This window comes from Scophthalmus maximus, chromosome 15 (assembly GCF_022379125.1).
Source record: "Scophthalmus maximus strain ysfricsl-2021 chromosome 15, ASM2237912v1, whole genome shotgun sequence".
Taxonomy (NCBI): domain Eukaryota; kingdom Metazoa; phylum Chordata; class Actinopteri; order Pleuronectiformes; family Scophthalmidae; genus Scophthalmus; species Scophthalmus maximus.
The window spans coordinates 21,485,991-21,511,971 of NC_061529.1; the positions used below are offsets into that span (position 1 = coordinate 21,485,991).

At 44.2% G+C, this 25,981-nt stretch overlaps 24 non-coding genes across 24 annotated transcripts; all 24 read left to right on the forward strand.

The window, feature by feature from the left end:
* The first annotated feature begins 1,454 nt into the window (after window positions 1-1,454).
* trnae-cuc lies at window positions 1,455-1,526 on the forward strand. Its single transcript has one exon. It is a non-coding gene; the product is annotated as a tRNA-Glu (tRNA).
* Window positions 1,527-1,960: 434 nt separating this feature from the next.
* On the forward strand, window positions 1,961-2,034 carry trnat-agu. Its single transcript has one exon. It is a non-coding gene; the product is annotated as a tRNA-Thr (tRNA).
* A 1,068-nt stretch (window positions 2,035-3,102) lies between these two features.
* trnat-ugu lies at window positions 3,103-3,176 on the forward strand. The gene has a single exon. It is a non-coding gene; the product is annotated as a tRNA-Thr (tRNA).
* Window positions 3,177-4,151: 975 nt separating this feature from the next.
* Window positions 4,152-4,223, forward strand: trnae-cuc. The gene has a single exon. It is a non-coding gene; the product is annotated as a tRNA-Glu (tRNA).
* Window positions 4,224-5,703: 1,480 nt separating this feature from the next.
* On the forward strand, window positions 5,704-5,775 carry trnae-cuc. Its single transcript has one exon. It is a non-coding gene; the product is annotated as a tRNA-Glu (tRNA).
* A 1,480-nt stretch (window positions 5,776-7,255) lies between these two features.
* Window positions 7,256-7,327, forward strand: trnae-cuc. The gene has a single exon. It is a non-coding gene; the product is annotated as a tRNA-Glu (tRNA).
* Window positions 7,328-7,761: 434 nt separating this feature from the next.
* On the forward strand, window positions 7,762-7,835 carry trnat-agu. Its single transcript has one exon. It is a non-coding gene; the product is annotated as a tRNA-Thr (tRNA).
* A 977-nt stretch (window positions 7,836-8,812) lies between these two features.
* Window positions 8,813-8,884, forward strand: trnae-cuc. The gene has a single exon. It is a non-coding gene; the product is annotated as a tRNA-Glu (tRNA).
* A 434-nt stretch (window positions 8,885-9,318) lies between these two features.
* Window positions 9,319-9,392, forward strand: trnat-agu. The gene has a single exon. It is a non-coding gene; the product is annotated as a tRNA-Thr (tRNA).
* A 1,068-nt stretch (window positions 9,393-10,460) lies between these two features.
* trnat-ugu lies at window positions 10,461-10,534 on the forward strand. The gene has a single exon. It is a non-coding gene; the product is annotated as a tRNA-Thr (tRNA).
* A 975-nt stretch (window positions 10,535-11,509) lies between these two features.
* Window positions 11,510-11,581, forward strand: trnae-cuc. The gene has a single exon. It is a non-coding gene; the product is annotated as a tRNA-Glu (tRNA).
* Window positions 11,582-12,015: 434 nt separating this feature from the next.
* On the forward strand, window positions 12,016-12,089 carry trnat-agu. The gene has a single exon. It is a non-coding gene; the product is annotated as a tRNA-Thr (tRNA).
* Window positions 12,090-13,157: 1,068 nt separating this feature from the next.
* Window positions 13,158-13,231, forward strand: trnat-ugu. Its single transcript has one exon. It is a non-coding gene; the product is annotated as a tRNA-Thr (tRNA).
* Window positions 13,232-14,206: 975 nt separating this feature from the next.
* On the forward strand, window positions 14,207-14,278 carry trnae-cuc. The gene has a single exon. It is a non-coding gene; the product is annotated as a tRNA-Glu (tRNA).
* A 1,482-nt stretch (window positions 14,279-15,760) lies between these two features.
* trnae-cuc lies at window positions 15,761-15,832 on the forward strand. The gene has a single exon. It is a non-coding gene; the product is annotated as a tRNA-Glu (tRNA).
* A 434-nt stretch (window positions 15,833-16,266) lies between these two features.
* trnat-agu lies at window positions 16,267-16,340 on the forward strand. Its single transcript has one exon. It is a non-coding gene; the product is annotated as a tRNA-Thr (tRNA).
* Window positions 16,341-17,408: 1,068 nt separating this feature from the next.
* trnat-ugu lies at window positions 17,409-17,482 on the forward strand. Its single transcript has one exon. It is a non-coding gene; the product is annotated as a tRNA-Thr (tRNA).
* A 975-nt stretch (window positions 17,483-18,457) lies between these two features.
* Window positions 18,458-18,529, forward strand: trnae-cuc. Its single transcript has one exon. It is a non-coding gene; the product is annotated as a tRNA-Glu (tRNA).
* A 1,483-nt stretch (window positions 18,530-20,012) lies between these two features.
* trnae-cuc lies at window positions 20,013-20,084 on the forward strand. The gene has a single exon. It is a non-coding gene; the product is annotated as a tRNA-Glu (tRNA).
* Window positions 20,085-20,518: 434 nt separating this feature from the next.
* On the forward strand, window positions 20,519-20,592 carry trnat-agu. Its single transcript has one exon. It is a non-coding gene; the product is annotated as a tRNA-Thr (tRNA).
* A 1,068-nt stretch (window positions 20,593-21,660) lies between these two features.
* Window positions 21,661-21,734, forward strand: trnat-ugu. Its single transcript has one exon. It is a non-coding gene; the product is annotated as a tRNA-Thr (tRNA).
* Window positions 21,735-22,709: 975 nt separating this feature from the next.
* On the forward strand, window positions 22,710-22,781 carry trnae-cuc. The gene has a single exon. It is a non-coding gene; the product is annotated as a tRNA-Glu (tRNA).
* Window positions 22,782-24,261: 1,480 nt separating this feature from the next.
* trnae-cuc lies at window positions 24,262-24,333 on the forward strand. Its single transcript has one exon. It is a non-coding gene; the product is annotated as a tRNA-Glu (tRNA).
* Window positions 24,334-25,903: 1,570 nt separating this feature from the next.
* trnat-ugu lies at window positions 25,904-25,977 on the forward strand. Its single transcript has one exon. It is a non-coding gene; the product is annotated as a tRNA-Thr (tRNA).
* The last annotated feature ends 4 nt before the right edge of the window (window positions 25,978-25,981 follow it).

A 25,981-nucleotide genomic window follows, 5' to 3' on the forward strand; every position in this document is an offset into this window, starting at 1 on the left:
AAAGGAATTTAAACTTTGGGGATGTGAAGTTGTGATGTTACCATAGGAGGTTTACATGAAGAGGATGAAGACAACCAAACAGACTGTTAACCAGTCAAATATTCAGCAATAAAGGACACTTAAACATTACTCCAACAACTTTAACGACTGTCGTTACAACAGTTTCACAGACACTTGTTCAAACAGTCTGGAGCATTGACACTGCCCACACCTCACAGAGACAATCGATGTTGTTACTATCGAGTGCTGGTTCACGTTAAATTAAAGGGTGCCAAAATTTGGTACCTGGACTGCGGGAGGAAGCCAGAGTACCTGGAGAGAACCCACACATACACTTGGAGACCAGGCAACCTCCACCCAGAAAGCCCCTTGTTGGTTCGAACAGAGGGAAGCAAAATAGTGGTAGTCAGGCGCTGTGGCTTAGTTGGTCAAAGTGCCTGTCTAGTAAACAGGAGATCCTGGGTTCATCTAGTGCCTTGATGTTGTTTGAAACTCTCAACCCAACTGGCAAGCAGAGCACTCCTTCTCAGTGTGTTGTTGAGGTACTCTTTGAAGCAAGACTTGCTTTGTCTTAGTGTCGACCGGAGCTTTGCAAAAGCAATATTAAAAGTAGTCTTATGCTGCTCTTTTAGTTAAATTACAAAGGAATTTAAACTTTGGGGATGTGAAGTTGTGATGTTACCATAGGAGGTTTACATGAAGAGGATGAAGACAACCAAACAGACTGTTAACCAGTCAAAAATTCAGCAATAAAGGACACTTAAACATTACTCCAACAACTTTAACGACTGTCGTTACAACAGTTTCACAGACACTTGTTCAAACAGTCTGGAGCATTGACACTGCCCACACCTCACAGAGACAATCGATGTTGTTACTATCGAGTGCTGGTTCACGTTAAATTAAAGGGTGCCAAAATTTGGTACCTGGACTGCGGGAGGAAGCCAGAGTACCTGGAGAGAACCCACACATACACTTGGAGACCAGGCAACCTCCACCCAGAAAGCCCCTTGTTGGTTCGAACAGAGGGAAGCAAAACAGTGGTAGTCAGGCGCTGTGGCTTAGTTGGTCAAAGTGCCTGTCTAGTAAACAGGAGATCCTGGGCTCAACAGTGCCTAGATGTTGTTTGAAACTCTCAACCCAACTGGCAAGCAGAACACTCCTTCTCAGTGTGGTGTTGAGGTACTCTTTGAAGCAAGACTCGCTTTGTCTTAGTGTCCGCAGCAGCTACACGTGATAAATATCTGGGATTCACCACGATTTCGTTGGAACTGAAAAACACTGAAGGTGCTATACTGGCCAACAATGACCTACTTCCAAGAGTCATAATAACAACTGTGCTATTACATTCTTAGTTCCTCAGGAACACTAGCTGCAAGTACATATACTTCAACCCCTGTCCCTCTTAAAGTCCATAGATTGGAAAACACATGTCTTCATACTGACAACGGGTGTCCCTGGTGGTCTAGTGGCTAGGATTCGGCGCTCTCACCGCCGCGGCCCGGGTTCGATTCCCGGTCAGGGAATAAGCTATTGTTTGTCAACTGAGGTACAACGCCAAAACTATAAGATCTTCAGGGATATCTTGTTCGTACACAGCAAACCAAAATAATGGATTCAATATCTCACAAGGTTGATCTCCTGGTAAGAGATCTTGAAAACTTTGATTTACAAGCTGTTAAAGTGAGACCGCCGATAGACTAGACAACCGTAACAGCTCAAGTACCTATGTCCACCTTACAGAATGCCAATTCAGGTTAAATTTAACTGACCAATTGATGTTCTTACTAATTAGTGCTGATTCACGTTAAATTAAAGGCTGCCAAAATTCGGTACCTGGACTGCGGGAGGAAGCCAGAGTACCTGGAGAGAACCCACACATCCACTGGGAGACCAGGCAACCTCCACCCAGAAAGCCCCTTGTTGGTTCGAACAGAGGGAAGCAAAATAGTGGTAGTCAGGCGCTGTGGCTTAGTTGGTCAAAGTGCCTGTCTAGTAAACAGGAGATCCTGGGTTCAAATCCCAGCAGTGCCTAGATGTTGTTTGAAACTCTCAACCCAACTGGCAAGCAGAGCACTCCTTCTCAGTGTGTTGTTGAGGTACTCTTTGAAGCAAGACTTGCTTTGTCTTAGTGTCGACCGGAGCTTTGCAAAAGCAATATTAAAAGTAGTCTTATGCTGCTCTTTTAGTTAAATTACAAAGGAATTTAAACTTTGGGGATGTGAAGTTGTGATGTTACCATAGGAGGTTTACATGAAGAGGATGAAGACAACCAAACAGACTGTTAACCAGTCAAAAATTCAGCAATAAAGGACACTTAAACATTACTCCAACAACTTTAACGACTGTCGTCACAACAGTTTCACAGACACTTGTTCAAACAGTCTGGAGCATTGACACTGCCCACACCTCACAGAGACAATCGATGTTGTTACTATCGAGTGCTGATTCACGTTAAATTAAAGGGTGCCAAAATTTGGTTCCTGGACTGCGGGAGGAAGCCAGAGTACCTGGAGAGAACCCACACATACACTTGGAGACCAGGCAACCTCCACCCAGAAAGCCCCTTGTTGGTTCGAACAGAGGGAAGCAAAACAGTGGTAGTCAGGCGCTGTGGCTTAGTTGGTCAAAGTGCCTGTCTAGTAAACAGGAGATCCTGGGCTCAACAGTGCCGAGATGTTGTTTGAAACTCTCAACCCAACTGGCAAGCAGAACACTCCTCCTCAGTGTGGTGTTGAGGTACTCTTTGAAGCAAGACTCACTTTGTCTTAGTGTCGGCAGCAGCTACACGTGATAATTAAAGGACACTTAAACCTTGGGCTTTTAAATTTGAGCGGTTTAGGATACTGAAAGCAGCATGTCGATGGGAGCTCCCTGTTCATTGACAGAAAACAAAGCCCATTATTCTTTGTAAACAATTACAAAAGTCATCATCTTAGTACAAACCAACAATCATGCACTCACCATGTATGTGAACAATTTCATTCACAACACAGCAGTTTGACTAAGTGATCACATGATTGAATAAACTGCATATATCTGGCCTTAATTCAAAGAAAAGATCAAGTTTGCTTCAGGAGAATGACAAAACAGACAATGGAAGGCGCTGTGGCTTAGCTGGTCAAAGTACCTGTCCTGTAAACAGGGGATCCTGGGTTCAAATCCCAGCAGTGCCTGCCTGTTAATTACAGATTAAGCATGAATACCCTTTTTAAAAATATCTGGACGACACCAGTACGTGACTCTTTGAAGCAAGACTTGCTTTGTCTTAGTGTCGACCGGAGCTTTGCAAAAGCAATATTAAAAGTAGTCTTATGCTGCTCTTTTAGTTAAATTACAAAGGAATTTAAACTTTGGGGATGTGAAGTTGTGATGTTACCATAGGAGGTTTACATGAAGAGGATGAAGACAACCAAACAGACTGTTAACCAGTCAAAAATTCAGCAATAAAGGACACTTAAACATTACTCCAACAACTTTAACGACTGTCGTTACAACAGTTTCACAGACACTTGTTCAAACAGTCTGGAGCATTGACACTGCCCACACCTCACAGAGACAATCGATGTTGTTACTATCGAGTGCTGGTTCACGTTAAATTAAAGGGTGCCAAAATTTGGTACCTGGACTGCGGGAGGAAGCCAGAGTACCTGGAGAGAACCCACACATACACTTGGAGACCAGGCAACCTCCACCCAGAAAGCCCCTTGTTGGTTCGAACAGAGGGAAGCAAAACAGTGGTAGTCAGGCGCTGTGGCTTAGTTGGTCAAAGTGCCTGTCTAGTAAACAGGAGATCCTGGGCTCAACAGTGCCTAGATGTTGTTTGAAACTCTCAACCCAACTGGCAAGCAGAACACTCCTTCTCAGTGTGGTGTTGAGGTACTCTTTGAAGCAAGACTCGCTTTGTCTTAGTGTCCGCAGCAGCTACACGTGATAAATATCTGGGATTCACCACGATTTCGTTGGAACTGAAAAACACTGAAGGTGCTATACTGGCCAACAATGACCTACTTCCAAGAGTCATAATAACAACTGTGCTATTACATTCTTAGTTCCTCAGGAACACTAGCTGCAAGTACATATACTTCAACCCCTGTCCCTCTTAAAGTCCATAGATTGGAAAACACATGTCTTCATACTGACAACGGGTGTCCCTGGTGGTCTAGTGGCTAGGATTCGGCGCTCTCACTGCCGCGGCCCGGGTTCGATTCCCGGTCAGGGAATAAGCTATTGTTTGTTAACTGAGGTACAACGCCAAAACTATAAGATCTTCAGGGATATCTTGTTCGTACACAGAAAACCAAAATAATGGATTCAATATGTCACAAGGTTGATCTCCTGGTAAGAGATCTTGAAAACTTTGATTTACAAGCTGTTAAAGTGAGACCGCCGATAGACTAGACAACCGTAACAGCTCAAGTACCTATGTCCACCTTACAGAATTTCCTATTCAGGTTAAATTTAACTGACCAATTGATGTTCTTACTAATTAGTGCTGATTCACGTTAAATTAAAGGGTGCCAAAATTCGGTACCTGGACTGCGGGAGGAAGCCAGAGTACCTGGAGAGAACCCACACATACACTGGGAGACCAGGCAACCTCCACCCAGAAAGCCCCTTGTTGGTTCGAACAGAGGGAAGCAAAATAGTGGTAGTCAGGCGCTGTGGCTTAGTTGGTCAAAGTGCCTGTCTAGTAAACAGGAGATCCTGGGTTCATCTAGTGCCTTGATGTTGTTTGAAACTCTCAACCCAACTGGCAAGCAGAGCACTCCTTCTCAGTGTGTTGTTGAGGTACTCTTTGAAGCAAGACTTGCTTTGTCTTAGTGTCGACCGGAGCTTTGCAAAAGCAATATTAAAAGTAGTCTTATGCTGCTCTTTTAGTTAAATTACAAAGGAATTTAAACTTTGGGGATGTGAAGTTGTGATGTTACCATAGGAGGTTTACATGAAGAGGATGAAGACAACCAAACAGACTGTTAACCAGTCAAAAATTCAGCAATAAAGGACACTTAAACATTACTCCAACAACTTTAACGACTGTCGTTACAACAGTTTCACAGACACTTGTTCAAACAGTCTGGAGCATTGACACTGCCCACACCTCACAGAGACAATCGATGTTGTTACTATCGAGTGCTGGTTCACGTTAAATTAAAGGGTGCCAAAATTTGGTACCTGGACTGCGGGAGGAAGCCAGAGTACCTGGAGAGAACCCACACATACACTTGGAGACCAGGCAACCTCCACCCAGAAAGCCCCTTGTTGGTTCGAACAGAGGGAAGCAAAACAGTGGTAGTCAGGCGCTGTGGCTTAGTTGGTCAAAGTGCCTGTCTAGTAAACAGGAGATCCTGGGCTCAACAGTGCCTAGATGTTGTTTGAAACTCTCAACCCAACTGGCAAGCAGAACACTCCTTCTCAGTGTGGTGTTGAGGTACTCTTTGAAGCAAGACTCGCTTTGTCTTAGTGTCCGCAGCAGCTACACGTGATAAATATCTGGGATTCACCACGATTTCGTTGGAACTGAAAAACACTGAAGGTGCTATACTGGCCAACAATGACCTACTTCCAAGAGTCATAATAACAACTGTGCTATTACATTCTTAGTTCCTCAGGAACACTAGCTGCAAGTACATATACTTCAACCCCTGTCCCTCTTAAAGTCCATAGATTGGAAAACACATGTCTTCATACTGACAACGGGTGTCCCTGGTGGTCTAGTGGCTAGGATTCGGCGCTCTCACCGCCGCGGCCCGGGTTCGATTCCCGGTCAGGGAATAAGCTATTGTTTGTTAACTGAGGTACAACGCCAAAACTATAAGATCTTCAGGGATATCTTGTTCGTACACAGAAAACCAAAATAATGGATTCAATATGTCACAAGGTTGATCTCCTGGTAAGAGATCTTGAAAACTTTGATTTACAAGCTGTTAAAGTGAGACCGCCGATAGACTAGACAACCGTAACAGCTCAAGTACCTATGTCCACCTTACAGAATTTCCTATTCAGGTTAAATTTAACTGACCAATTGATGTTCTTACTAATTAGTGCTGATTCACGTTAAATTAAAGGGTGCCAAAATTCGGTACCTGGACTGCGGGAGGAAGCCAGAGTACCTGGAGAGAACCCACACATCCACTGGGAGACCAGGCAACCTCCACCCAGAAAGCCCCTTGTTGGTTCGAACAGAGGGAAGCAAAATAGTGGTAGTCAGGCGCTGTGGCTTAGTTGGTCAAAGTGCCTGTCTAGTAAACAGGAGATCCTGGGTTCATCTAGTGCCTTGATGTTGTTTGAAACTCTCAACCCAACTGGCAAGCAGAGCACTCCTTCTCAGTGTGTTGTTGAGGTACTCTTTGAAGCAAGACTTGCTTTGTCTTAGTGTCGACCGGAGCTTTGCAAAAGCAATATTAAAAGTAGTCTTATGCTGCTCTTTTAGTTAAATTACAAAGGAATTTAAACTTTGGGGATGTGAAGTTGTGATGTTACCATAGGAGGTTTACATGAAGAGGATGAAGACAACCAAACAGACTGTTAACCAGTCAAAAATTCAGCAATAAAGGACACTTAAACATTACTCCAACAACTTTAACGACTGTCGTTACAACAGTTTCACAGACACTTGTTCAAACAGTCTGGAGCATTGACACTGCCCACACCTCACAGAGACAATCGATGTTGTTACTATCGAGTGCTGGTTCACGTTAAATTAAAGGGTGCCAAAATTTGGTACCTGGACTGCGGGAGGAAGCCAGAGTACCTGGAGAGAACCCACACATACACTTGGAGACCAGGCAACCTCCACCCAGAAAGCCCCTTGTTGGTTCGAACAGAGGGAAGCAAAACAGTGGTAGTCAGGCGCTGTGGCTTAGTTGGTCAAAGTGCCTGTCTAGTAAACAGGAGATCCTGGGCTCAACAGTGCCTAGATGTTGTTTGAAACTCTCAACCCAACTGGCAAGCAGAACACTCCTTCTCAGTGTGGTGTTGAGGTACTCTTTGAAGCAAGACTCGCTTTGTCTTAGTGTCCGCAGCAGCTACACGTGATAAATATCTGGGATTCACCACGATTTCGTTGGAACTGAAAAACACTGAAGGTGCTATACTGGCCAACAATGACCTACTTCCAAGAGTCATAATAACAACTGTGCTATTACATTCTTAGTTCCTCAGGAACACTAGCTGCAAGTACATATACTTCAACCCCTGTCCCTCTTAAAGTCCATAGATTGGAAAACACATGTCTTCATACTGACAACGGGTGTCCCTGGTGGTCTAGTGGCTAGGATTCGGCGCTCTCACCGCCGCGGTCCGGGTTCGATTCCCGGTCAGGGAATAAGCTATTGTTTGTCAACTGAGGTACAACGCCAAAACTATAAGATCTTCAGGGATATCTTGTTCGTACACAGCAAACCAAAATAATGGATTCAATATCTCACAAGGTTGATCTCCTGGTAAGAGATCTTGAAAACTTTGATTTACAAGCTGTTAAAGTGAGACCGCCGATAGACTAGACAACCGTAACAGCTCAAGTACCTATGTCCACCTTACAGAATGCCAATTCAGGTTAAATTTAACTGACCAATTGATGTTCTTACTAATTAGTGCTGATTCACGTTAAATTAAAGGGTGCCAAAATTCGGTACCTGGACTGCGGGAGGAAGCCAGAGTACCTGGAGAGAACCCACACATACACTTGGAGACCAGGCAACCTCCACCCAGAAAGCCCCTTGTTGGTTCGAACAGAGGGAAGCAAAACAGTGGTAGTCAGGCGCTGTGGCTTAGTTGGTCAAAGTGCCTGTCTAGTAAACAGGAGATCCTGGGTTCAAATCCCAGTAGTGCCTAGATGTTGTTTGAAACTCTCAACCCAACTGGCAAGCAGAGCACTCCTTCTCAGTGTGTTGTTGAGGTACTCTTTGAAGCAAGACTTGCTTTGTCTTAGTGTCGACCGGAGCTTTGCAAAAGCAATATTAAAAGTAGTCTTATGCTGCTCTTTTAGTTAAATTACAAAGGAATTTAAACTTTGGGGATGTGAAGTTGTGATGTTACCATAGGAGGTTTACATGAAGAGGATGAAGACAACCAAACAGACTGTTAACCAGTCAAAAATTCAGCAATAAAGGACACTTAAACATTACTCCAACAACTTTAACGACTGTCGTTACAACAGTTTCACAGACACTTGTTCAAACAGTCTGGAGCATTGACACTGCCCACACCTCACAGAGACAATCGATGTTGTTACTATCGAGTGCTGGTTCACGTTAAATTAAAGGGTGCCAAAATTTGGTACCTGGACTGCGGGAGGAAGCCAGAGTACCTGGAGAGAACCCACACATACACTTGGAGACCAGGCAACCTCCACCCAGAAAGCCCCTTGTTGGTTCGAACAGAGGGAAGCAAAACAGTGGTAGTCAGGCGCTGTGGCTTAGTTGGTCAAAGTGCCTGTCTAGTAAACAGGAGATCCTGGGCTCAACAGTGCCTAGATGTTGTTTGAAACTCTCAACCCAACTGGCAAGCAGAACACTCCTTCTCAGTGTGGTGTTGAGGTACTCTTTGAAGCAAGACTCGCTTTGTCTTAGTGTCCGCAGCAGCTACACGTGATAAATATCTGGGATTCACCACGATTTCGTTGGAACTGAAAAACACTGAAGGTGCTATACTGGCCAACAATGACCTACTTCCAAGAGTCATAATAACAACTGTGCTATTACATTCTTAGTTCCTCAGGAACACTAGCTGCAAGTACATATACTTCAACCCCTGTCCCTCTTAAAGTCCATAGATTGGAAAACACATGTCTTCATACTGACAACGGGTGTCCCTGGTGGTCTAGTGGCTAGGATTCGGCGCTCTCACCGCCGCGGTCCGGGTTCGATTCCCGGTCAGGGAATAAGCTATTGTTTGTCAACTGAGGTACAACGCCAAAACTATAAGATCTTCAGGGATATCTTGTTCGTACACAGCAAACCAAAATAATGGATTCAATATCTCACAAGGTTGATCTCCTGGTAAGAGATCTTGAAAACTTTGATTTACAAGCTGTTAAAGTGAGACCGCCGATAGACTAGACAACCGTAACAGCTCAAGTACCTATGTCCACCTTACAGAATGCCAATTCAGGTTAAATTTAACTGACCAATTGATGTTCTTACTAATTAGTGCTGATTCACGTTAAATTAAAGGGTGCCAAAATTCGGTACCTGGACTGCGGGAGGAAGCCAGAGTACCTGGAGAGAACCCACACATACACTTGGAGACCAGGCAACCTCCACCCAGAAAGCCCCTTGTTGGTTCGAACAGAGGGAAGCAAAACAGTGGTAGTCAGGCGCTGTGGCTTAGTTGGTCAAAGTGCCTGTCTAGTAAACAGGAGATCCTGGGTTCAAATCCCAGCAGTGCCTAGATGTTGTTTGAAACTCTCAACCCAACTGGCAAGCAGAGCACTCCTTCTCAGTGTGTTGTTGAGGTACTCTTTGAAGCAAGACTTGCTTTGTCTTAGTGTCGACCGGAGCTTTGCAAAAGCAATATTAAAAGTAGTCTTATGCTGCTCTTTTAGTTAAATTACAAAGGAATTTAAACTTTGGGGATGTGAAGTTGTGATGTTACCATAGGAGGTTTACATGAAGAGGATGAAGACAACCAAACAGACTGTTAACCAGTCAAAAATTCAGCAATAAAGGACACTTAAACATTACTCCAACAACTTTAACGACTGTCGTCACAACAGTTTCACAGACACTTGTTCAAACAGTCTGGAGCATTGACACTGCCCACACCTCACAGAGACAATCGATGTTGTTACTATCGAGTGCTGATTCACGTTAAATTAAAGGGTGCCAAAATTTGGTTCCTGGACTGCGGGAGGAAGCCAGAGTACCTGGAGAGAACCCACACATACACTTGGAGACCAGGCAACCTCCACCCAGAAAGCCCCTTGTTGGTTCGAACAGAGGGAAGCAAAACAGTGGTAGTCAGGCGCTGTGGCTTAGTTGGTCAAAGTGCCTGTCTAGTAAACAGGAGATCCTGGGCTCAACAGTGCCGAGATGTTGTTTGAAACTCTCAACCCAACTGGCAAGCAGAACACTCCTTCTCAGTGTGGTGTTGAGGTACTCTTTGAAGCAAGACTCACTTTGTCTTAGTGTCGGCAGCAGCTACACGTGATAATTAAAGGACACTTAAACCTTGGGCTTTTAAATTTGAGCGGTTTAGGATACTGAAAGCAGCATGTCGATGGGAGCTCCCTGTTCATTGACAGAAAACAAAGCCCATTATTCTTTGTAAACAATTACAAAAGTCATCATCTTAGTACAAACCAACAATCATGCACTCACCATGTATGTGAACAATTTCATTCACAACACAGCAGTTTGACTAAGTGATCACATGATTGAATAAACTGCATATATCTGGCCTTAATTCAAAGAAAAGATCAAGTTTGCTTCAGGAGAATGACAAAACAGACAATGGAAGGCGCTGTGGCTCAGCTGGTCAAAGTACCTGTCTTGTAAACAGGGGATCCTGGGTTCAAATCCCAGCAGTGCCTGCCTGTTAATTACAGATTAAGCATGAATACCCTTTTTAAAAATATCTGGACGACACCAGTACGTGACTCTTTGAAGCAAGACTTGCTTTGTCTTAGTGTCGACCGGAGCTTTGCAAAAGCAATATTAAAAGTAGTCTTATGCTGCTCTTTTAGTTAAATTACAAAGGAATTTAAACTTTGGGGATGTGAAGTTGTGATGTTACCATAGGAGGTTTACATGAAGAGGATGAAGACAACCAAACAGACTGTTAACCAGTCAAAAATTCAGCAATAAAGGACACTTAAACATTACTCCAACAACTTTAACGACTGTCGTTACAACAGTTTCACAGACACTTGTTCAAACAGTCTGGAGCATTGACACTGCCCACACCTCACAGAGACAATCGATGTTGTTACTATCGAGTGCTGATTCACGTTAAATTAAAGGCTGCCAAAATTTGGTACCTGGACTGCGGGAGGAAGCCAGAGTACCTGGAGAGAACCCACACATACACTTGGAGACCAGGCAACCTCCACCCAGAAAGCCCCTTGTTGGTTCGAACAGAGGGAAGCAAAACAGTGGTAGTCAGGCGCTGTGGCTTAGTTGGTCAAAGTGCCTGTCTAGTAAACAGGAGATCCTGGGCTCAACAGTGCCTAGATGTTGTTTGAAACTCTCAACCCAACTGGCAAGCAGAACACTCCTTCTCAGTGTGGTGTTGAGGTACTCTTTGAAGCAAGACTCGCTTTGTCTTAGTGTCCGCAGCAGCTACACGTGATAAATATCTGGGATTCACCACGATTTCGTTGGAACTGAAAAACACTGAAGGTGCTATACTGGCCAACAATGACCTACTTCCAAGAGTCATAATAACAACTGTGCTATTACATTCTTAGTTCCTCAGGAACACTAGCTGCAAGTACATATACTTCAACCCCTGTCCCTCTTAAAGTCCATAGATTGGAAAAAACATGTCTTCATACTGACAACGGGTGTCCCTGGTGGTCTAGTGGCTAGGATTCGGCGCTCTCACCGCCGCGGCCCGGGTTCGATTCCCGGTCAGGGAATAAGCTATTGTTTGTCAACTGAGGTACAACGCCAAAACTATAAGATCTTCAGGGATATCTTGTTCGTACACAGCAAACCAAAATAATGGATTCAATATCTCACAAGGTTGATCTCCTGGTAAGAGATCTTGAAAACTTTGATTTACAAGCTGTTAAAGTGAGACCGCCGATAGACTAGACACCCGTAACAGCTCAAGTACCTATGTCCACCTTACAGAATGCCAATTCAGGTTAAATTTAACTGACCAATTGATGTTCTTACTAATTAGTGCTGATTCACGTTAAATTAAAGGGTGCCAAAATTCGGTACCTGGACTGCGGGAGGAAGCCAGAGTACCTGGAGAGAACCCACACATACACTGGGAGACCAGGCAACCTCCACCCAGAAAGCCCCTTGTTGGTTCGAACAGAGGGAAGCAAAATAGTGGTAGTCAGGCGCTGTGGCTTAGTTGGTCAAAGTGCCTGTCTAGTAAACAGGAGATCCTGGGTCCAAATCCCAGCAGTGCCTAGATGTTGTTTGAAACTCTCAACCCAACTGGCAAGCAGAGCACTCCTTCTCAGTGTGTTGTTGAGGTACTCTTTGAAGCAAGACTTGCTTTGTCTTAGTGTCGACCGGAGCTTTGCAAAAGCAATATTAAAAGTAGTCTTATGCTGCTCTTTTAGTTAAATTACAAAGGAATTTAAACTTTGGGGATGTGAAGTTGTGATGTTACCATAGGAGGTTTACATGAAGAGGATGAAGACAACCAAACAGACTGTTAACCAGTCAAAAATTCAGCAATAAAGGACACTTAAACATTACTCCAACAACTTTAACGACTGTCGTCACAACAGTTTCACAGACACTTGTTCAAACAGTCTGGAGCATTGACACTGCCCACACCTCACAGAGACAATCGATGTTGTTACTATCGAGTGCTGATTCACGTTAAATTAAAGGGTGCCAAAATTTGGTTCCTGGACTGCGGGAGGAAGCCAGAGTACCTGGAGAGAACCCACACATACACTTGGAGACCAGGCAACCTCCACCCAGAAAGCCCCTTGTTGGTTCGAACAGAGGGAAGCAAAACAGTGGTAGTCAGGCGCTGTGGCTTAGTTGGTCAAAGTGCCTGTCTAGTAAACAGGAGATCCTGGGCTCAACAGTGCCGAGATGTTGTTTGAAACTCTCAACCCAACTGGCAAGCAGAACACTCCTCCTCAGTGTGGTGTTGAGGTACTCTTTGAAGCAAGACTCACTTTGTCTTAGTGTCGGCAGCAGCTACACGTGATAATTAAAGGACACTTAAACCTTGGGCTTTTAAATTTGAGCGGTTTAGGATACTGAAAGCAGCATGTCGATGGGAGCTCCCTGTTCATTGACAGAAAACAAAGCCCATTATTCTTTGTAAACAATTACAAAAGTCATCATCTTAGTACAAACCAACAATCATGCACTCACCATGTATGTGAACAATTTCATTCACAACACAGCAGTTTGACTAAGTGATCACATGATTGAATAAACTGCATATATCTGGCCTTAATTCAAAGAAAAGATCAAGTTTGCTTCAGGAGAATGACAAAACAGACAATGGAAGGCGCTGTGGCTTAGCTGGTCAAAGTACCTGTCTTGTAAACAGGGGATCCTGGGTTCAAATCCCAGCAGTGCCTGCCTGTTAATTACAGATTAAGCATGAATACCCTTTTTAAAAATATCTGGACGACACCAGTACGTGACTCTTTGAAGCAAGACTTGCTTTGTCTTAGTGTCGACCGGAGCTTTGCAAAAGCAATATTAAAAGTAGTCTTATGCTGCTCTTTTAGTTAAATTACAAAGGAATTTAAACTTTGGGGATGTGAAGTTGTGATGTTACCATAGGAGGTTTACATGAAGAGGATGAAGACAACCAAACAGACTGTTAACCAGTCAAAAATTCAGCAATAAAGGACACTTAAACATTACTCCAACAACTTTAACGACTGTCGTTACAACAGTTTCACAGACACTTGTTCAAACAGTCTGGAGCATTGACACTGCCCACACCTCACAGAGACAATCGATGTTGTTACTATCGAGTGCTGGTTCACGTTAAATTAAAGGGTGCCAAAATTTGGTACCTGGACTGCGGGAGGAAGCCAGAGTACCTGGAGAGAACCCACACATACACTTGGAGACCAGGCAACCTCCACCCAGAAAGCCCCTTGTTGGTTCGAACAGAGGGAAGCAAAACAGTGGTAGTCAGGCGCTGTGGCTTAGTTGGTCAAAGTGCCTGTCTAGTAAACAGGAGATCCTGGGCTCAACAGTGCCTAGATGTTGTTTGAAACTCTCAACCCAACTGGCAAGCAGAACACTCCTTCTCAGTGTGGTGTTGAGGTACTCTTTGAAGCAAGACTCGCTTTGTCTTAGTGTCCGCAGCAGCTACACGTGATAAATATCTGGGATTCACCACGATTTCGTTGGAACTGAAAAACACTGAAGGTGCTATACTGGCCAACAATGACCTACTTCCAAGAGTCATAATAACAACTGTGCTATTACATTCTTAGTTCCTCAGGAACACTAGCTGCAAGTACATATACTTCAACCCCTGTCCCTCTTAAAGTCCATAGATTGGAAAACACATGTCTTCATACTGACAACGGGTGTCCCTGGTGGTCTAGTGGCTAGGATTCGGCGCTCTCACCGCCGCGGCCCGGGTTCGGTTCCCGGTCAGGGAATAAGCTATTGTTTGTCAACTGAGGTACAACGCCAAAACTATAAGATCTTCAGGGATATCTTGTTCGTACACAGCAAACCAAAATAATGGATTCAATATCTCACAAGGTTGATCTCCTGGTAAGAGATCTTGAAAACTTTGATTTACAAGCTGTTAAAGTGAGACCGCCGATAGACTAGACAACCGTAACAGCTCAAGTACCTATGTCCACCTTACAGAATGCCAATTCAGGTTAAATTTAACTGACCAATTGATGTTCTTACTAATTAGTGCTGATTCACGTTAAATTAAAGGCTGCCAAAATTCGGTACCTGGACTGCGGGAGGAAGCCAGAGTACCTGGAGAGAACCCACACATCCACTGGGAGACCAGGCAACCTCCACCCAGAAAGCCCCTTGTTGGTTCGAACAGAGGGAAGCAAAATAGTGGTAGTCAGGCGCTGTGGCTTAGTTGGTCAAAGTGCCTGTCTAGTAAACAGGAGATCCTGGGTTCATCTAGTGCCTAGATGTTGTTTGAAACTCTCAACCCAACTGGCAAGCAGAGCACTCCTTCTCAGTGTGTTGTTGAGGTACTCTTTGAAGCAAGACTTGCTTTGTCTTAGTGTCGACCGGAGCTTTGCAAAAGCAATATTAAAAGTAGTCTTATGCTGCTCTTTTAGTTAAATTACAAAGGAATTTAAACTTTGGGGATGTGAAGTTGTGATGTTACCATAGGAGGTTTACATGAAGAGGATGAAGACAACCAAACAGACTGTTAACCAGTCAAAACTTCAGCAATAAAGGACACTTAAACATTACTCCAACAACTTTAACGACTGTCGTTACAACAGTTTCACAGACACTTGTTCAAACAGTCTGGAGCATTGACACTGCCCACACCTCACAGAGACAATCGATGTTGTTACTATCGAGTGCTGATTCACGTTAAATTAAAGGCTGCCAAAATTTGGTACCTGGACTGCGGGAGGAAGCCAGCAGAGTACCTGGAGAGAACCCACACATACACTTGGAGACCAGGCAACCTCCACCCAGAAAGCCCCTTGTTGGTTCGAACAGAGGGAAGCAAAACAGTGGTAGTCAGGCGCTGTGGCTTAGTTGGTCAAAGTGCCTGTCTAGTAAACAGGAGATCCTGGGCTCAACAGTGCCTAGATGTTGTTTGAAACTCTCAACCCAACTGGCAAGCAGAACACTCCTTCTCAGTGTGGTGTTGAGGTACTCTTTGAAGCAAGACTCGCTTTGTCTTAGTGTCCGCAGCAGCTACACGTGATAAATATCTGGGATTCACCACGATTTCGTTGGAACTGAAAAACACTGAAGGTGCTATACTGGCCAACAATGACCTACTTCCAAGAGTCATAATAACAACTGTGCTATTACATTCTTAGTTCCTCAGGAACACTAGCTGCAAGTACATATACTTCAACCCCTGTCCCTCTTAAAGTCCATAGATTGGAAAACACATGTCTTCATACTGACAACGGGTGTCCCTGGTGGTCTAGTGGCTAGGATTCGGCGCTCTCACCGCCGCGGCCCGGGTTCGATTCCCGGTCAGGGAATAAGCTATTGTTTGTCAACTGAGGTACAACGCCAAAACTATAAGATCTTCAGGGATATCTTGTTCGTACACAGCAAACCAAAATAATGGATTCAATATCTCACAAGGTTGATCTCCTGGTAAGAGATCTTGAAAACTTTGATTTACAAGCTGTTAAAGTGAGACCGCCGATAGACTAGACAACCGTAACAGCTCAAGTACCTATGTCCACCTTACAGAATGCCAATTCAGGTTAAATTTAACTGACCAATTGATGTTCTTACTAATTAGTGCTGATTCACGTTAAATTAAAGGGTGCCAAAATTCGGTACCTGGACTGCGGGAGGAAGCCAGAGTACCTGGAGAGAACCCACACATACACTGGGAGACCAGGCAACCTCCACCCAGAAAGCCCCTTGTTGGTTCGAACAGAGGGAAGCAAAACAGTGGTAGTCAGGCGCTGTGGCTTAGTTGGTCAAAGTGCCTGTCTAGTAAACAGGAGATCCTGGGTTCAAATCCCAGCAGTGCCTAGATGTTGTTTGAAACTCTCAACCCAACTGGCAAGCAGAGCACTCCTTCTCAGTGTGTTGTTGAGGTACTCTTTGAAGCAAGACTTGCTTTGTCTTAGTGTCGACCGGAGCTTTGCAAAAGCAATATTAAAAGTAGTCTTATGCTGCTCTTTTAGTTAAATTACAAAGGAATTTAAACTTTGGGGATGTGAAGTTGTGATGTTACCATAGGAGGTTTACATGAAGAGGATGAAGACAACCAAACAGACTGTTAACCAGTCAAAAATTCAGCAATAAAGGACACTTAAACATTACTCCAACAACTTTAACGACTGTCGTCACAACAGTTTCACAGACACTTGTTCAAACAGTCTGGAGCATTGACACTGCCCACACCTCACAGAGACAATCGATGTTGTTACTATCGAGTGCTGATTCACGTTAAATTAAAGGGTGCCAAAATTTGGTTCCTGGACTGCGGGAGGAAGCCAGAGTACCTGGAGAGAACCCACACATACACTTGGAGACCAGGCAACCTCCACCCAGAAAGCCCCTTGTTGGTTCGAACAGAGGGAAGCAAAACAGTGGTAGTCAGGCGCTGTGGCTTAGTTGGTCAAAGTGCCTGTCTAGTAAACAGGAGATCCTGGGCTCAACAGTGCCGAGATGTTGTTTGAAACTCTCAACCCAACTGGCAAGCAGAACACTCCTCCTCAGTGTGGTGTTGAGGTACTCTTTGAAGCAAGACTCACTTTGTCTTAGTGTCGGCAGCAGCTACACGTGATAATTAAAGGACACTTAAACCTTGGGCTTTTAAATTTGAGCGGTTTAGGATACTGAAAGCAGCATGTCGATGGGAGCTCCCTGTTCATTGACAGAAAACAAAGCCCATTATTCTTTGTAAACAATTACAAAAGTCATCATCTTAGTACAAACCAACAATCATGCACTCACCATGTATGTGAACAATTTCATTCACAACACAGCAGTTTGACTAAGTGATCACATGATTGAATAAACTGCATATATCTGGCCTTAATTCAAAGAAAAGATCAAGTTTGCTTCAGGAGAATGACAAAACGGACAATGGAAGGTGCTGTGGCTTAGCTGGTCAAAGTACCTGTCTTGTAAACAGGGGATCCTGGGTTCAAATCCCAGCAGTGCCTGCCTGTTAATTACAGATTAAGCATGAATACCCTTTTTAAAAATATCTGGACGACACCAGTACGTGACTCTTTGAAGCAAGACTTGCTTTGTCTTAGTGTCGACCGGAGCTTTGCAAAAGCAATATTAAAAGTAGTCTTATGCTGCTCTTTTAGTTAAATTACAAAGGAATTTAAACTTTGGGGATGTGAAGTTGTGATGTTACCATAGGAGGTTTACATGAAGAGGATGAAGACAACCAAACAGACTGTTAACCAGTCAAAAATTCAGCAATAAAGGACACTTAAACATTACTCCAACAACTTTAACGACTGTCGTCACAACAGTTTCACAGACACTTGTTCAAACAGTCTGGAGCATTGACACTGCCCACACCTCACAGAGACAATCGATGTTGTTACTATCGAGTGCTGATTCACGTTAAATTAAAGGCTGCCAAAATTCGGTACCTGGACTGCGGGAGGAAGCCAGAGTACCTGGAGAGAACCCACACATACACTTGGAGACCAGGCAACCTCCACCCAGAAAGCCCCTTGTTGGTTCGAACAGAGGGAAGCAAAACAGTGGTAGTCAGGCGCTGTGGCTTAGTTGGTCAAAGTTCCTGTCTAGTAAACAGGAGATCCTGGGCTCAACAGTGCCTAGATGTTGTTTGAAACTCTCAACCCAACTGGCAAGCAGAACACTCCTTCTCAGTGTGGTGTTGAGGTACTCTTTGAAGCAAGACTCGCTTTGTCTTAGTGTCCGCAGCAGCTACACGTGATAAATATCTGGGATTCACCACGATTTCGTTGGAACTGAAAAACACTGAAGGTGCTATACTGGCCAACAATGACCTACTTCCAAGAGTCATAATAACAACTGTGCTATTACATTCTTAGTTCCTCAGGAACACTAGCTGCAAGTACATATACTTCAACCCCTGTCCCTCTTAAAGTCCATAGATTGGAAAAGACATGTCTTCATACTGACAACGGGTGTCCCTGGTGGTCTAGTGGCTAGGATTCGGAGCTCTCACCGCCGCGGCCCGGGTTCGATTCCCGGTCAGGGAATAAGCTATTGTTTGTCAACTGAGGTACAACGCCAAAACTATAAGATCTTCAGGGATATCTTGTTCGTACACAGCAAACCAAAATAATGGATTCAATATCTCACAAGGTTGATCTCCTGGTAAGAGATCTTGAAAACTTTGATTTACAAGCTGTTAAAGTGAGACCGCCGATAGACTGGACAACCGTAACAGCTCAAGTACCTATGTCCACCTTACAGAATTTCCTATTCAGGTTAAATTTAACTGACCAATTGATGTTCTTACTAATTAGTGCTGATTCACGTTAAATTAAAGGGTGCCAAAATTCGGTACCTGGACTGCGGGAGGAAGCCAGAGTACCTGGAGAGAACCCACACATCCACTGGGAGACCAGGCAACCTCCACCCAGAAAGCCCCTTGTTGGTTCGAACAGAGGGAAGCAAAATAGTGGTAGTCAGGCGCTGTGGCTTAGTTGGTCAAAGTGCCTGTCTAGTAAACAGGAGATCCTGGGTTCATCTAGTGCCTAGATGTTGTTTGAAACTCTCAACCCAACTGGCAAGCAGAGCACTCCTTCTCAGTGTGTTGTTGAGGTACTCTTTGAAGCAAGACTTGCTTTGTCTTAGTGTCGACCGGAGCTTTGCAAAAGCAATATTAAAAGTAGTCTTATGCTGCTCTTTTAGTTAAATTACAAAGGAATTTAAACTTTGGGGATGTGAAGTTGTGATGTTACCATAGGAGGTTTACATGAAGAGGATGAAGACAACCAAACAGACTGTTAACCAGTCAAAACTTCAGCAATAAAGGACACTTAAACATTACTCCAACAACTTTAACGACTGTCGTTACAACAGTTTCACAGACACTTGTTCAAACAGTCTGGAGCATTGACACTGCCCACACCTCACAGAGACAATCGATGTTGTTACTATCGAGTGCTGATTCACGTTAAATTAAAGGCTGCCAAAATTTGGTACCTGGACTGCGGGAGGAAGCCAGCAGAGTACCTGGAGAGAACCCACACATACACTTGGAGACCAGGCAACCTCCACCCAGAAAGCCCCTTGTTGGTTCGAACAGAGGGAAGCAAAACAGTGGTAGTCAGGCGCTGTGGCTTAGTTGGTCAAAGTGCCTGTCTAGTAAACAGGAGATCCTGGGCTCAACAGTGCCTAGATGTTGTTTGAAACTCTCAACCCAACTGGCAAGCAGAACACTCCTTCTCAGTGTGGTGTTGAGGTACTCTTTGAAGCAAGACTCGCTTTGTCTTAGTGTCCGCAGCAGCTACACGTGATAAATATCTGGGATTCACCACGATTTCGTTGGAACTGAAAAACACTGAAGGTGCTATACTGGCCAACAATGACCTACTTCCAAGAGTCATAATAACAACTGTGCTATTACATTCTTAGTTCCTCAGGAACACTAGCTGCAAGTACATATACTTCAACCCCTGTCCCTCTTAAAGTCCATAGATTGGAAAACACATGTCTTCATACTGACAACGGGTGTCCCTGGTGGTCTAGTGGCTAGGATTCGGCGCTCTCACCGCCGCGGCCCGGGTTCGATTCCCGGTCAGGGAATAAGCTATTGTTTGTCAACTGAGGTACAACGCCAAAACTATAAGATCTTCAGGGATATCTTGTTCGTACACAGCAAACCAAAATAATGGATTCAATATCTCACAAGGTTGATCTCCTGGTAAGAGATCTTGAAAACTTTGATTTACAAGCTGTTAAAGTGAGACCGCCGATAGACTAGACAACCGTAACAGCTCAAGTACCTATGTCCACCTTACAGAATGCCAATTCAGGTTAAATTTAACTGACCAATTGATGTTCTTACTAATTAGTGCTGATTCACGTTAAATTAAAGGGTGCCAAAATTCGGTACCTGGACTGCGGGAGGAAGCCAGAGTACCTGGAGAGAACCCACACATACACTGGGAGACCAGGCAACCTCCACCCAGAAAGCCCCTTGTTGGTTCGAACAGAGGGAAGCAAAACAGTGGTAGTCAGGCGCTGTGGCTTAGTTGGTCAAAGTGCCTGTCTAGTAAACAGGAGATCCTGGGTTCAAATCCCAGCAGTGCCTAGATGTTGTTTGAAACTCTCAACCCAACTGGCAAGCAGAGCACTCCTTCTCAGTGTGTTGTTGAGGTACTCTTTGAAGCAAGACTTGCTTTGTCTTAGTGTCGACCGGAGCTTTGCAAAAGCAATATTAAAAGTAGTCTTATGCTGCTCTTTTAGTTAAATTACAAAGGAATTTAAACTTTGGGGATGTGAAGTTGTGATGTTACCATAGGAGGTTTACATGAAGAGGATGAAGACAACCAAACAGACTGTTAACCAGTCAAAAATTCAGCAATAAAGGACACTTAAACATTACTCCAACAACTTTAACGACTGTCGTCACAACAGTTTCACAGACACTTGTTCAAACAGTCTGGAGCATTGACACTGCCCACACCTCACAGAGACAATCGATGTTGTTACTATCGAGTGCTGATTCACGTTAAATTAAAGGGTGCCAAAATTTGGTTCCTGGACTGCGGGAGGAAGCCAGAGTACCTGGAGAGAACCCACACATACACTTGGAGACCAGGCAACCTCCACCCAGAAAGCCCCTTGTTGGTTCGAACAGAGGGAAGCAAAACAGTGGTAGTCAGGCGCTGTGGCTTAGTTGGTCAAAGTGCCTGTCTAGTAAACAGGAGATCCTGGGCTCAACAGTGCCGAGATGTTGTTTGAAACTCTCAACCCAACTGGCAAGCAGAACACTCCTCCTCAGTGTGGTGTTGAGGTACTCTTTGAAGCAAGACTCACTTTGTCTTAGTGTCGGCAGCAGCTACACGTGATAATTAAAGGACACTTAAACCTTGGGCTTTTAAATTTGAGCGGTTTAGGATACTGAAAGCAGCATGTCGATGGGAGCTCCCTGTTCATTGACAGAAAACAAAGCCCATTATTCTTTGTAAACAATTACAAAAGTCATCATCTTAGTACAAACCAACAATCATGCACTCACCATGTATGTGAACAATTTCATTCACAACACAGCAGTTTGACTAAGTGATCACATGATTGAATAAACTGCATATATCTGGCCTTAATTCAAAGAAAAGATCAAGTTTGCTTCAGGAGAATGACAAAACGGACAATGGAAGGTGCTGTGGCTTAGCTGGTCAAAGTACCTGTCTTGTAAACAGGGGATCCTGGGTTCAAATCCCAGCAGTGCCTGCCTGTTAATTACAGATTAAGCATGAATACCCTTTTTAAAAATATCTGGACGACACCAGTACGTGACTCTTTGAAGCAAGACTTGCTTTGTCTTAGTGTCGACCGGAGCTTTGCAAAAGCAATATTAAAAGTAGTCTTATGCTGCTCTTTTAGTTAAATTACAAAGGAATTTAAACTTTGGGGATGTGAAGTTGTGATGTTACCATAGGAGGTTTACATGAAGAGGATGAAGACAACCAAACAGACTGTTAACCAGTCAAAAATTCAGCAATAAAGGACACTTAAACATTACTCCAACAACTTTAACGACTGTCGTCACAACAGTTTCACAGACACTTGTTCAAACAGTCTGGAGCATTGACACTGCCCACACCTCACAGAGACAATCGATGTTGTTACTATCGAGTGCTGATTCACGTTAAATTAAAGGCTGCCAAAATTCGGTACCTGGACTGCGGGAGGAAGCCAGAGTACCTGGAGAGAACCCACACATACACTTGGAGACCAGGCAACCTCCACCCAGAAAGCCCCTTGTTGGTTCGAACAGAGGGAAGCAAAACAGTGGTAGTCAGGCGCTGTGGCTTAGTTGGTCAAAGTTCCTGTCTAGTAAACAGGAGATCCTGGGCTCAACAGTGCCTAGATGTTGTTTGAAACTCTCAACCCAACTGGCAAGCAGAACACTCCTTCTCAGTGTGGTGTTGAGGTACTCTTTGAAGCAAGACTCGCTTTGTCTTAGTGTCCGCAGCAGCTACACGTGATAAATATCTGGGATTCACCACGATTTCGTTGGAACTGAAAAACACTGAAGGTGCTATACTGGCCAACAATGACCTACTTCCAAGAGTCATAATAACAACTGTGCTATTACATTCTTAGTTCCTCAGGAACACTAGCTGCAAGTACATATACTTCAACCCCTGTCCCTCTTAAAGTCCATAGATTGGAAAAGACATGTCTTCATACTGACAACGGGTGTCCCTGGTGGTCTAGTGGCTAGGATTCGGAGCTCTCACCGCCGCGGCCCGGGTTCGATTCCCGGTCAGGGAATAAGCTATTGTTTGTCAACTGAGGTACAACGCCAAAACTATAAGATCTTCAGGGATATCTTGTTCGTACACAGCAAACCAAAATAATGGATTCAATATCTCACAAGGTTGATCTCCTGGTAAGAGATCTTGAAAACTTTGATTTACAAGCTGTTAAAGTGAGACCGCCGATAGACTGGACAACCGTAACAGCTCAAGTACCTATGTCCACCTTACAGAATTTCCTATTCAGGTTAAATTTAACTGACCAATTGATGTTCTTACTAATTAGTGCTGATTCACGTTAAATTAAAGGGTGCCAAAATTCGGTACCTGGACTGCGGGAGGAAGCCAGAGTACCTGGAGAGAACCCACACATCCACTGGGAGACCAGGCAACCTCCACCCAGAAAGCCCCTTGTTGGTTCGAACAGAGGGAAGCAAAATAGTGGTAGTCAGGCGCTGTGGCTTAGTTGGTCAAAGTGCCTGTCTAGTAAACAGGAGATCCTGGGTTCATCTAGTGCCTAGATGTTGTTTGAAACTCTCAACCCAACTGGCAAGCAGAGCACTCCTTCTCAGTGTGTTGTTGAGGTACTCTTTGAAGCAAGACTTGCTTTGTCTTAGTGTCAACCGGAGCTTTGCAAAAGCAATATTAAAAGTAGTCTTATGCTGCTCTTTTAGTTAAATTACAAAGGAATTTAAACTTTGGGGATGTGAAGTTGTGATGTTACCATAGGAGGTTTACATGAAGAGGATGAAGACAACCAAACAGACTGTTAACCAGTCAAAAATTCAGCAATAAAGGACACTTAAACATTACTCCAACAACTTTAACGACTGTCGTTACAACAGTTTCACAGACACTTGTTCAAACAGTCTGGAGCATTGACACTGCCCACACCTCACAGAGACAATCGATGTTGTTACTATCGAGTGCTGATTCACGTTAAATTAAAGGCTGCCAAAATTTGGTACCTGGACTGCGGGAGGAAGCCAGAGTACCTGGAGAGAACCCACACATACACTTGGAGACCAGGCAACCTCCACCCAGAAAGCCCCTTGTTGGTTCGAACAGAGGGAAGCAAAACAGTGGTAGTCAGGCGCTGTGGCTTAGTTGGTCAAAGTGCCTGTCTAGTAAACAGGAGATCCTGGGCTCAACAGTGCCTAGATGTTGTTTGAAACTCTCAACCCAACTGGCAAGCAGAACACTCCTTCTCAGTGTGGTGTTGAGGTACTCTTTGAAGCAAGACTCGCTTTGTCTTAGTGTCCGCAGCAGCTACACGTGATAAATATCTGGGATTCACCACGATTTCGTTGGAACTGAAAAACACTGAAGGTGCTATACTGGCCAACAATGACCTACTTCCAAGAGTCATAATAACAACTGTGCTATTACATTCTTAGTTCCTCAGGAACACTAGCTGCAAGTACATATACTTCAACCCCTGTCCCTCTTAAAGTCCATAGATTGGAAAACACATGTCTTCATACTGACAACGGGTGTCCCTGGTGGTCTAGTGGCTAGGATTCGGCGCTCTCACCGCCGCGGCCCGGGTTCGATTCCCGGTCAGGGAATAAGCTATTGTTTGTCAACTGAGGTACAACGCCAAAACTATTAGATCTTCAGGGATAGCTTGTTCGTACACAGCAAACCAAAATAATGGATTCAATATCTCACAAGGTGTATCTCCTGGTAAGAGATCTTGAAAAATTAGATTTACAAGCTGTTAAAGTGAGACCGCCGATAGACTAGACAACCGTAACAGCTCAAGTACCTATGTCCACCTTACAGAATGCCAATTCAGGTTACATTTAACTGACCAATTGATGTTCTTACTAATTAGTGCTGATTCACGTTAAATTAAAGGCTGCCAAAATTCGGTACCTGGACTGCGGGAGGAAGCCAGAGTACCTGGAGAGAACCCACACATACACTGGGAGACCAGGCAACCTCCACCCAGAAAGCCCCTTGTTGGTTCGAACAGAGGGAAGCAAAATAGTGGTCGTCAGGCGCTGTGGCTTAGTTGGTCAAAGTGCCTGTCTAGTAAACAGGAGATCCTGGGTTCATCTAGTGCCTAGATGTTGTTTGAAACTCTCAACCCAACTGGCAAGCAGAGCACTCCTTCTCAGTGTGTTGTTGAGGTACTCTTTGAAGCAAGACTTGCTTTGTCTTAGTGTCGACCGGAGCTTTGCAAAAGCAATATTAAAAGTAGTCTTATGCTGCTCTTTTAGTTAAATTACAAAGGAATTTAAACTTTGGGGATGTGAAGTTGTGATGTTACCATAGGAGGTTTACATGAAGAGGATGAAGACAACCAAACAGACTGTTAACCAGTCAAAAATTCAGCAATAAAGGACACTTAAACATTACTCCAACAACTTTAACGACTGTCGTCACAACAGTTTCACAGACACTTGTTCAAACAGTCTGGAGCATTGACACTGCCCACACCTCACAGAGACAATCGATGTTGTTACTATCGAGTGCTGATTCACGTTAAATTAAAGGGTGCCAAAATTTGGTTCCTGGACTGCGGGAGGAAGCCAGAGTACCTGGAGAGAACCCACACATACACTTGGAGACCAGGCAACCTCCACCCAGAAAGCCCCTTGTTGGTTCGAACAGAGGGAAGCAAAACAGTGGTAGTCAGGCGCTGTGGCTTAGTTGGTCAAAGTGCCTGTCTAGTAAACAGGAGATCCTGGGCTCAACAGTGCCTAGATGTTGTTTGAAACTCTCAACCCAACTGGCAAGCAGAACACTCCTCCTCAGTGTGGTGTTGAGGTACTCTTTGAAGCAAGACTCACTTTGTCTTAGTGTCGGCAGCAGCTACACGTGATAATTAAAGGACACTTAAACCTTGGGCTTTTAAATTTGAGCGGTTTAGGATACTGAAAGCAGCATGTCGATGGGAGCTCCCTGTTCATTGACAGAAAACAAAGCCCATTATTCTTTGTAAACAATTACAAAAGTCATCATCTTAGTACAAACCAACAATCATGCACTCACCATGTATGTGAACAATTTCATTCACAACACAGCAGTTTGACTAAGTGATCACATGATTGAATAAACTGCATATATCTGGCCTTAATTCAAAGAAAAGATCAAGTTTGCTTCAGGAGAATGACAAAACAGACAATGGAAGGCGCTGTGGCTTAGCTGGTCAAAGTACCTGTCTTGTAAACAGGGGATCCTGGGTTCAAATCCCAGCAGTGCCTGCCT